The sequence below is a fragment of the Mirounga leonina genome, unplaced genomic scaffold, assembly GCF_011800145.1.
Source record: "Mirounga leonina isolate KUSES-001 unplaced genomic scaffold, KU_Mleo_1.0 Mir_99, whole genome shotgun sequence".
Taxonomy (NCBI): domain Eukaryota; kingdom Metazoa; phylum Chordata; class Mammalia; order Carnivora; family Phocidae; genus Mirounga; species Mirounga leonina.
Window position 1 is genome coordinate 62221 of NW_023270971.1, and position 12806 is coordinate 75026.

Sequence of the window (12806 nt, forward strand, 5' to 3'; positions counted from 1 at the left end):
CTGAGCATTACACAGCATCACTTAGGTATCTTTCTTGTCAAAAATACACAATCTGAACGTAGACAAACCCAAAATGAGGAAGAGTACTAAAAAAGAGAGAGAGACAGAGAAAGAGTTCTTAAAAAATGCTGACATGAATAAGAAAGACTGAAAATGTTTCAGATTAAGAAGACTAACTCATAAAAGCTAAATGCAAAAGCTGATTCCAGACTGGATTTTATACAAGAGGAAAAACAACTCTGTAATGAACATTTAGGGTCAATTAACAAAACTGGAATACTTAGGGTGGATTAGAGAGTATTCTATCAATGTTAAATGTACTGGAATGATAACTGCAAGACATTATCCATATTCTTAGTAAATACACACTGAAGGACAATATATAATATCAAATCGTATAGAATATGTGTACATATGTATATGTGTGTGTGTATATATATATATACACACACACATATACAAATAGGTATATACCTCTACGTATATATATGTGTGCATAGAGAGAGACAGACACAAACGAGATAAAATGTTAAAAAAAGATAAGTCTGAATTAAGGGTATGTTGGTATTATTTTTTGTACCATTCCTACTCTTGCAACATTGATATAACTGAAATTTAATTTTAAGTTTGAAATGAATTATTGGATTAATTTTTAATGTTTAACTTAAATGATCATTTTAAATGATTGCTCTTCAATCATTCATCCAAATTGTCAAAACCAATATTAATATAACAACATAATAAGGAGCCTGCTAAATTTAAGTTTTTGAAGGTACCAAGTAATGATCGTTAAAATTTTGATAATTTCTCTGAAGAAGAAGGGATTTTGTTTGTTTTATTTTTAAAGTGGGAAAGATATAGGATGATTATAAGCCATAAGAAATAATGAAAAGGTGATGAAATATTTAAAAATCAGTAGAAAGTGAAAAATATCATTCTGTAAGTAACTTTAAATGTAATTTATGTGAGATTGACTGGTAAGTTGGCACTCTTTACTGGTGGATTTATGAACTTTATATTATTATTTTTTTAAAGATTTTATTTATTCACTCAAGACACAGGGATACAGAGAGAGAAAGAGAGCACGAGCAGGGGGAGAGGCAGAGAAAGAAGCAGGCTCCCCGCTGAGCCAGGAGCCGGAGGTGGGGCTTGATCCCAGGACCCTGGGATCATGACCTGAGCTGAAGGCAGATGCTTAACCATCTGAGCCACCCAGGCGCCCCTATGAACTTTATATTATAAAGACATAACAAAAACATGAATGGCTTTCATACCCAAAATAAAAACAAAAATAATAGATGGCAAATAATCAAATAGACAATACTGGTATTCCTGATAAGAAAAAAAATAATTTTCTCTTGTGTCAAATGGTATAAAACATCAAATAATGCCATAACAATGAGACTTGCAGTGAATATGAGAACATGTGATAAGGTGAAATCCATTTCTTATTTCAATGAACAAAAATTTACCTCAGGTCCCAAGAACGTGTTCATGATTGAGATATTTAAAATGAGATCAGGGGCACATGAGTGGCTCAGCTGGTTAAGCTTTTGACTCTTGATTTTGGCTCAGGTCATGACCTCAGGGTTGTGAAATGGAGCCCCTTGATGGGTTCTGTACTGATCAGGCAGTCTGCTTCTCTCCTTCTCCCTCTGTTCCCCCCACTACTCTCTCTCTCTCTCTCTCTGTCTCTCACGTGCACATGTGCACTTTCAAAAATAAATAAATAAATCTTTTAATAAAATAAAATAAGATCAAAGATTCTTGGGGGAAAAATATTAAAGGAACATTTGCTCATCTCCAAAGGACGAGAACTTAGGTAAAACAAAGTATATTAAGAATAAACAAAGTATATTAAGAATATAAATATCAATATTTATAATTATCATGAGTTCTCAAAATATATATGCATAAGAATCTCTTAGACTTTGTAAAATAATGCAGATTTCAAGGTTATCACACTCAGACTTTGATCCCTCATTTCTGGGGTTGACTGTCGGTGGAAAACACTTCGAGAAGCACATCTAAAGGTCATATGGATTTAATTCATGGACATCATGATGTTGGACAAACAGCTACTCAATTAATTAGTCATATGTAATAGTTCCTGAGTATTTGACCTATGACTGTCCACCTTACATCCCCACTCTTCATATGTGTATTCAGTTGATAATGATCTCTTATAGTTAGAGATGGGAGTTAAAAATGTCTACTTTGGAGTTGCCCATAACTTTGAATACCATCAGCATCATGTTCAAAAATAAAATGTTTGCTATCTGAGGATAAATACTATTGAAAAATGACTATTTAAGTTGGGGGTGCTCAACTAAATAATTTTTAGAATAATTTAAATTGAACTTTCTATTTTGAATGAAATGAAACAAAAACTTTCAAATTTTTTTGTATTTAACAAAATGAATAATTACAAACATAAGTTTAATATCTGAATGGCGAGTGAATCAAATATTTATTTGTCTTTATCAAGGAATACTTTTTCTGACAAAGTTTTATTATATCACAAATTTACAGCCTTTATATTATCACATATGGCTTTCATGGCTAAATTACTCCTCAAAAATCATCACATAAAAAATCTTATTTTGGGATACAATAAAGACTTATCAGCATTTGTATCAGGTATATTAGTTATTTGATGGTCAAAATGTTCTCTTTTGAGATACCTACTGTTCTCTCATACAACTCTGTCTAAAAATTTAGCCTGTCTAAACACACACACACACACACACACTTCATTCATTGTGTTTGTTTACTCTAAGAATTAGTGATTGTTTTGCATGTGTTTCCATTATAACTCCATTGTATTTTACTGGGTGATAGCTTGGCACTGGATTTTAGCAGTTGTCCAGCATCATATTCTTGGTTTCATGAAATCTTGACATTGCCAATTTTACTTTGTCATCAACTGACTCTGTAGTACATTGTACTGTTGCAAGCATCCAACATTTCACAAAACACCAACCATATAAATAAACACTAGAGAGAAGGGAAATTTGAATTCAGACTATTTTTATAAGTGGTTAATTCACTAATGAATTATGTTGTGTTGTGATTATTTAGCTTCTCATTTTACCTTGAAACCATGGGGATATTGAAAATAAACACTGGGAAATTAGAACCACCTGTATATGGTTCCTGGCATACATTATTGCTCCTTGTTATTCTCCTAAAGATTCTGATTCTCTTCCAGGATTCCTTGATCCAACAATTAAATCATAGGGCATGTAAGATTGTTGCACTAGATCAGAACCTGGATGAAGACCAGCATCCTACCTAATTTGCATATGGACTTTCAGTTGAAATGGACAAAATGGGACAAAATGGCAAAAGGACAGAATGAAGGACCCTCAAAGATAAAGGATAGAGTGACTCCAACATCAAATTTCTAACTTAAATATCATTGCATTTCATCTTCAAAAGAAAAAGCTATGGGCAGATAAAAGTTCTCTGTTAGGAATCATTTATTGGTTAACTTAGTCAGTAAATATTTACTAAATATTTTCCATGTAGCAAACATTTTGTTGTGTAAGTCAAAGATGGTAAAGAGAGAGAACATAAAATGAAAAAGAGTAGAGAAGTTATATTGATTTACCTGATGCTCTACCTTTATAAAACTGGAGGATTCTAATACTCCTAAACAAATATATGATTTACAGTGAAAAAAATTATTCTGAATATAAGGCTGAAATAAATGCTTTCTAATGGATTGTTTTGACATGCCTCATATAAATCATTCATTTAACTGAAATCAATGTTTTACTTAACACTGATTAACAGTTAAGAAGACAAAGCCAACTGGCTAACCTGCAACAGACGGAATTGTCATGTGGGAGAAGAAAATACTGACCTAACACTACTCTAGTGTGAACTAAGGATAAACATTTAAATTGCACAGACACAGTATAAGCTGCATATGCACATGACTATGAAATCAAACTTCAATTTGTAAGCTTCAGTCCTACAAAAATGACATAAGGAACAATTTACACCAAACCTCTCACACTATAATGTATTACATTCTTTTAGCAGCTAGACTATAATGGCCCCAAAATTAACTCCCTTATGTCACATGAAGAGCTTAGTGGTTTCGAAACAAGCAAATAAAATTATATCTTACAAAGAGTACTATGGCCATTACAGAATGTTTTGATTCTAAGTTTTGAGGCCCACTTATCTATTCTTATAATCTTCAGATCTTTGTAGAATTGAAAACTATGCTTATAATGTCAAGGCTTCTTTTCAATTTTCAGTGGATTGGTTCTCAGTGTTTGTTATAGTATTTACATTCAGATTATGTAACAGAACCATGCTCACTCAATTAGTTTTAAAAAGTGTCTAGGTAATTTCATAAGATTGTCACTTGTACTCCTCATAAAGGACCTACTTAATATTATTAATCATTCATTTGTTAACTGTTATGTGCCCAGCATTATTATAGGTCTAGAGAATTCTTGAGATAAAAAAAAAAAAACACAAACCACATTGGTCTCTGCCTTAGAAGGTCACAGTCTAGAGCAGAGACTGACTAAATCAAATATAAGGAAGTTTTTTAGTTGTAAGCAAAGCTGAGTATTCCTTGCAGAAATACAACAGCAAAAGGGGGGAAAATGTAATTACATCCACAAAAAAATCATTTATAAAATGATAATGAGATTTCCTGAGCTTGATTTTCCTCTTCATTGGCTAGAGCTGGAGGATTCCTGCCATTCTAGGTACACTTTGTGTGAGCTTAGTGCCAATTTTTAAACTTCCCTCACATAAGATTTGGGCAGTGATGCCAGGCAGAATCAGACAGTTATTAGCACAGTATGTCAAGTGTCCCTCCTCCTCCTTCTTTGGTCTTTCTCTCTTTTGACAGTCAAGAACTTATGATGAATTAGAACCTATGAAGCCAATTGCTGCAACTAGTCTCTCACTAGCAATCTCCCTGGCAAATGTCCCTGGCTCTGGGTGACAGGCACTTTGTGAGCTATCTGTCATTCTCCCCTGCTGGGCAGGGAGCTTGGTGACTGCTGTCTGGGATTTCTGTTTGAGCCAAAGGTTTATTTGGCTCTCCAATGAACTCAAAAAGAGCCAAAAGATAATAATAGCTAATATATATCAAGCATTTACCAAGTGCAAACCCCATTTCAATCACTTCACGTAACACAACTAGGGCACAAATAGGTCCTCACCGACTCTCAACTCATGCCTTGAGAAATGTCCTAAGACTAGTCAACTCTCACTTTGAAAGCAGTTTGGCTAATCTAATCTCTAGCCTGTTTATGGGATCCATAGTTGATTTATGAAAATATTATTTAATAATACGTTGCTTAGAGTTATCTTAAAATAACTTTGATTTCTCTGACATCAGCTGTCATCAGCTGAAGATAGAGATTTAGCCAGACCCAAAATATTTGCCTTGTAAAATTCATGATGTATCATCAGAAAGAGAAAGCATCATGTGATTGAAAAGCACTCAATTTGGAGTCCAAAGACTTGTGGTTCCAATGACAGCCCCCTATTTTACTGACTCATGATAGTAGTCAAATTATAACCTTATCTGTAATATGATTAATAATCTGAGATGGCTATCTATCTTTCAAGATGTTTATGACAATGCTAGAAAAAGGTTTTTGAAGATTTTATATATACATCAGTTATATTCTGGGTTATGCTGTACTAATTTATATATTTGTCTCTGTATATTCTGCATAGGATCAAGAACTGTCTTCCCTATCTTTATACCTCCCAACAGCCCCAGTACTATGCCTTACACTGTACAGGAACTCAGTAAATATGTTGACATTTTTATTGTTTATTTTATTTATTTTTTTATTTTTTTTTAAAGATTTTATTTATTTATTTGAGAGAGAGAGAATGAGAGACAGAGCATGAGAGGGAGGAGGGTCAGAGGGAGAAGCAGACTCCCTGCCGAGCAGGAAGCCCGATGCGGGACTCGATCCCAGGACTCCAGGATCATGACCTGAGCCGAAGGCAGTCGCTTAACCAACTGAGCCACCCAGGCGCCCCGACATTTTTATTGTTTAGATTCAACCTTTCAATAAAGCCAAAGATAGCATATGTGTTAACATGCCATCTTTAAATGAAAATTTAATATATCTAACACTTGTAGAAATATGCTTAGAGCTTTTTAAATATCATTATCATTATTACACCTCTAATTGTTTTTCTTTTTTTTCTAACATAATGTTAAATGTTACTCCCTTCCATGACTCTTTTTTTTTTATTATGTTCAATTATCTTATTGTTTTTCAAGGTGATTATCTTACCCAGCTCCCTCCACATTCTTTCAATATAGGCACATACAATGGTTCAGTCCGTGCTCTTTATTTTTTTGAAGATTTATTCATTTATTTTAGAGAGAGAGAGTGAGAGACAGCTAGCACACGTGAGCGGGGCGGGGGGCAGAGGGAGAGGGAGACAAGCAGACTTCCTGCTGAGTAGGGAGCCTGAAGCAGGGCTCTGTCCCAGGATGGAATCATGACCTGAGCCGAAATCAAGAGCTGGACGCCTAACTGACAGAGCCACCCAGACAACCCCAGTCTGTGCTCTTTAAATAAAGTCTAATTATCCTAAATTATAATTCAATTGATAACAATGGTTTTTGGTGTTTTTTTTTTTTAAGATTTTATTTATTTATTTGACAGAGAGAGACACAGTGAGAGAGGGAACACAAGCAGGGGGAGCGGGAGAAGCAGACTTCCCACCGAGCAGGGAGCCCGATGCGGGGCTCAATCCCAGGACCCTGGGATCGTGACCTGAGCCGAAGGCAGACACTTAACGACTGAGCCACCCAGGCGCCCAACAATGGTTTTGTTTTAATATTATATTTTACCAACTAAGTAACTATTTATCTATTAAACTTAGGTTGACTTAAGGAGTCTGTTTGATATATAATAGAATGCAAATTATACATTATTCAAAAGTTTTTTGTTCAACAAAACTTTTAGATATAAATTGTTATCATTTTCTATAAAGTATCTTGAAAGCACATTATTTATGATATCCAATGTTTCTGAATTATTTTGGCTTTCCTGTGAAGTGACCTCTAAGTGTTAAAACTAACATTTATACGTATTCTCATGATAGTGATGGAGATTGAGTTTATCATTAAAATATTATCAGAAAGGAAATACCAGTAAGGTGGTGTGTCCAAAGGCCAAAGTGAGTCAGTGAACCTCTGAGAACTGAGCAATTCTTCAGGTAATTGACATGACATAGCTTACTGGTCCTGCACTCAGACCTGGGCAAGGGGGACTTCTGCCCTGGACCCCAAGCCTGAGAGTATCCTATACATTACAAATATGGACATACAAAGATGTTCTGTTTTATTTGGGGGAACCTAAGAAAAGTTTTGGAGATAATAATTTAGACTATGATGAAAACCACAAGATGAACGCTTGAGCTGAACTGAACCACTCAAGACAGAAGGACAGAGAGAGAGAGAGAGAGAGAGAGAGAGTGTGTGGGTGTGGGTGTGTGTATGTGTAGGGTGGTGAGATGGGAAGATTGTAGGCTTTGACTGGGAGAAGCAGAGAAAGAGTAACTGTTTTTAGTAACTCTCCCAAATCTTTGAAGGTGGGTAGCATAGCTCTTAGAACTGCTTAGAAATTCTGAGTCAGAAAACTGATATGATAGAGGAAGAAAGCTGTTCTTTCTGGCTCGTTGGTGAGTTTGACTCAGTCGGTTTCCAGCTCAGGTTCAGGCAGGTCCTGTCACCACCAAACCTTGCCTTGTCACATCAGGTCCCTACTATCATTTCAGCTCCTAGATAGCAGGGCTGGCTGGGGAGAACTGCTCCCCTTCAGATTCCAGATCCCAAAGTCTATACCCGAAGAACAGTTTTTGATGAGGGTGGAGGAACGGAGAGGAAGTCTGGGCCATGAAAACAGTTTGATTTACAACTTTGACATATTTAGAAATATGTTCACGGGCCTCTTGTTGTGGGCTCTGCAAATGTGGGGAAAGGGCCTGTAGCTTTCCACATCAAGAGAACCCTGTTTCAAAGTATTGTTAATCTCAGAGAACATTAGTATTGTTCAATGTTGGGGAAAAATACCAATCTACCAAGAAGCTTCCAAGTAATGTGATTACTGAGTAAGCTAACAATAATGCCACTAAACCAAACTAAATCAGACAAATGTACTTTCATTATGAACTTACATGGGTATCTACAGGTTCCTAGAAATTGACTTCTTTGACTCTTTCCTATTTTTAAATAAGAAATTTAAGTCAAAGGAATTTCCCATTCATTATCTTTTATTCAACACCTGTATATTGTGCCAGGTAATAAGTGTTAAGAGGATTGTTGAAGCAAAAGAAGAGAATATAAAGTGACATGGGAATCCCAGGTCAGTTCCAGTGGTCATTTAAAAATGTGGTGCCATTAGAAAGGAGATAGGAATGAAGGAGAGAAAAGGAACCATATGAGTTTGCAGGAGACGATTGCTGAACACAGAACTGAAAATGCAAATTCTTGAATTAGAAGGGAAGTATTTGGTATATTGAAATAGTGAGCAAAGACGAAAGAGCAATAAGAAATGGAATCACAGAGGTAACCAGAGCCAAATCCTGTAGGGCTCTGTGCACAAAGACTTTAGATTTTATACTGAGTGAGCTGGGCAGAAATGGAAGTTGGAGACTCAGAGAATGACATAGTCTGCTTTAAGAGGATGAAAGGTCCCAGTGGCTGATGCATGGCAGAGACTGAAAGGAGCAGGGAGACCAATCAGAGCACAGCATATTAAAGGCAGTCTGGTCATCCAGTGTTTTTTCTGCATGCCTTACTTCCTCCTATTAAGAGTTGACATTCTTAAAAATCTTAACTCTTTCCTACCTTTAAATTTGTTTTATATGGTATTTCCCTTAAAAACAGATTGAGATATTATTTTTTTTACCCCTTCTTTCCTTCACTTTATTCCTAGTGGGGAAAGCAAATTTGTTGAGATGGTGTAAAAATACAGTGTTTTCTATTGCTATTGTTTAAAATGCAGCAAAATTAACATATTAAATTGAACATCAATAATATTTTCCAGAGTAGCCTTTGATAGTATACTTCTCTCAGTTAAATAAACTGAGCCTGTGATATATGTACCTTTATGTATTTATACATATATTTTTATATACTACTATATGTATATATATTATTAAAATACAGGGCATTATAAATATATATATCATAAAAGTTTATAAAAACTGAATAAAATTGAATTGTTAAAATTCTAATAGATCTGATAGGTATGCACTCTACTTTGAACACACCACCAAAGTTAGAGAGGCCTAATTCTAAATTACATGAATGTTAATAGTCCCCTCCAGTGAAAGGACCTACTACAACCTTTCCTGGAAGCATAAAATTTGTGCACGATTATTGAGATTTCATGACCATCTCTAGGACAGAGATCAGTAGAAAGACAGGAGCATGGAAAAGACTGAGCAGGTGGGATTGGCTGAGAAGGAAGACAGAAGAGAAAGGATTCTAAGGCTCATCCAAGGTAGCTCTGTGTGAAGTGAAAAGTGACTTGAAGAGGTAAGTACAGACATATTTCACTCCGCCTTCCAGGTTCTATATGTTTCTAACTATTCATGATGTTTTCTTTCTGCACTATAATATAACTATATGCCCTTCCAGATATTGAGGGCTTTACTCAGGTGTTTCTTCCCTTAGCTAACTCTACCTCCATCCATCTTTATATATTCACATCTAAATTTATACCCATCTCTATGCTTATATCTCTATATGTAGATACATGTCAACATGTCTGTCTATCCATCTATCATCTATTTCTCCCTATGTATATTTGTGGAATCATTGGAGAATTTCACTTAGCAGATAGATAACAAGATTTAGCAGCATGCTCTACATATGCCTTCCTGAGAATGGTAGGAAGCTGATTCAACAGCTCAGTTCAGAGCCTTTACTTGCGGTGTCATCTCTTCTGCCTTTATCTTCCACTACTGACTTGAAAACAAATAGGGACACGTAATGGATAATTTGGAAAATGTCCCAAATGTACATGGAAAAAAATTAGAGCACTCCACGAAGATTTCAATAGGCAAAATGACTGAAATTCCCCATTATTACACGCTCAAACTAAATGCAATTTGGAATACCCTTAAGATTCTGGGTGAACTAGGCAGAAAGTACATAATTCTTTAGAGTAAATCATTATAGTCTCTTAATTCCCAAGTCATTAAACAGTTTACTCTTGAGCCAATAAGCTTCAGCAACACACACACAAATTGACTTTGCCTTTAAAGAGTTTCTCACTCTAAGGAAGAAGGTAAAACCCCACACTGAGCCTAGTAAATCTGCTAGCTTCTCATAATGCTTCTCAGTGTTTCCTACTTCTCATAAATGTGACTGCAGTTGTCTCCTCAATTCCACTTTGTTTTCAATTTTTACCAAAATGATTTCTCTAGGCTCAACTGTATCACATCAGTAGGCAATAAAGAGAAAAAGAGGAAGACACATTACTTAGAAAGGTATATTTTTGAGGGGCATTTTCTCAGGAAGTTCATGGCCATATCTGCATAGTTAGGACTTTATTTTTACAATTATGAATTCCATCAAATTTCATAAAAATATGGAAAAATATCTAAATATCCCTGGATTCAGGAGTCTGCTTCATCAAATCTTAAAATAATGACATAGTTGCTTACCTTTTGTGTATAGAGTTAAAAACTGCAGATGCATTTGAGGCCCCGGTATGTATCCCTCCCCAAACCATTCTCCCTCTCTCCTCAGAGTTAACCACCATTATGCCTTTTATGCTTATCATTCTCTTTCAAATCTTTATGATTTTATTCAATCTCTATACAGCCCTTAAAGAATATATGCTATGGTTTTACAAGAGTGTAATATCACTGGTGGTAACTTTGCGATATTATAATATTGCATATTATAATTTTTTGTAATGGTAACATTTTGTGTATATCATTCTGCAACTTGCTTTTTATTTTTATTTTTTGCTTCTTTTTAAAACTTCTGGAAAAGAAAATACATGAAAAATATTCTTACAGTTTACATCTTTGTCTTATTTCACTAAAATGCTTTCTCCTTACCATTTTTCTGCTGTCTCTTTCCTTTAAATTTATTAGATAAATGCTGGGCTTCTCGGTTTGATTTTCTACATTTCTTACATTTCCTCTCTTTCCTATCTCTGTTGCCTTGCTCTGCATTTTAAATTTCCTCCTCCATGCCTTTTAATATGGCTATTAATTTTTTTAAATTACTGTGTTTTGGAAAGAACTTTTTCCATTGCTTTCATAACTCTCTTTTAAAGCAGCCCATTCTCGTTTAATAGTTGTACTCTTTATTCAAACCAATTTGAGTATGGAAATTAGCTTTATGGTTTACTCTGATTTTGTACTCTTTAATATTAGTTATTCTGTTTACTCATCTAGGCTTCTCTCTCCTATGCTGCTGATTGTCTTCAAGTGTCTTGTGATCATTGTTTGTCAGTTCATGTTTGTGAACAAAAGATCTGGTCAACTAAAATGAGTAGCTGGTGTGGGAATTTCCTCCCATTAGGTACGCCTTTTTTTTTTTTTTTTTTTTTACTAACAGGTCTTTCTTTGAATGGTAGTACTGACTGTTCTGTAAATATGGGCAGACTGTTCCAGTGGTCAAGGCTGTTTCAATAGCCATTTCATCTAGGTCGCAAAGGTCAGGTCAGCCCTTCCCCTGACTTCCAATACCACCACAAGCCCAGCTTTATTATACAGAGTCTAAGGCTCACAACTGCAACCTCAGCCTTTTCTAAGTATATTATTAGATTTTTTAAAAATAGCTCTCTCCTTTTAACCTGGGGACAAATAAACTCTGTATCATGACAGTATTTGCTTTGTAATCATAAGGGTGCATTTGCGGAAGTAAATGGAGCTGACTGGCTGTTTCCACAGATTATCTTAAATTAAATACCATGAATTCTGCCCAATAAGCCTGCTATTGAAACAAGATGGCAGGGGGCTCTGATTTGTGAATCTCCTATTCTTAAATCAGTCTTTGGGGACAGACAGCTTTCGGGCCTGCCCAATTCTTTTGCTGATAGGTATTCCCTTATTTGAAATAGTTTTATTTCAATGAAATGAAAAGCAAAACAAAACAAAATAAGCAAACAAAATCAGATTGCTTGTGGAGCTTTTTACTGCTTGAGAAATATTGTATCCTGCTTCCAACATCCTGAGTAATAAATTATTATGCCCATAAGGAGGTTTTACTCTCCAAGCTGCTCAGAATCACCCTCCTTCAATCAGCCCTACATCCAATAACCAAATGGGCTTCCTGGGAGCTAATCCATGCTGATAGATTGGCTGTAGTCCAACATCCCAGGGTTGGAGATTCTGCCAAATTATCTCAGGCAAAGAATGCCTTGTAGGTGACACTGATGAGACAACTTGAGAAGCCAGCTGTGATGTGGGTGGAAAATGCATGCTTCACCATCATGTGGAAAGTTGGACTTTGTTGGCTCTCAGCTGCCCTTAAATTTGGAATAGAACTGATGGCACTATTCTCTCTTTGCCAGCTCTCAGAAGGCATGAGGGCCAACTCAGGTTTTCTCCTAATTTTCAAGCAGTTCTCACACATCCTGCTGCCTGGAAACACAATAAATCAGATCCTAGTCTCTGAAAACATATGACTATACAAGCAGTCTATGACCTATGAAAACAATATTTGTTCCCCCATTATATGGAACTTAGATGCCATAGACACAGATGTCAATTTTTGAAAAGAATCCATAAAAGCTCAAGTTAACTCATAATCTAGATGAATTAGAAGT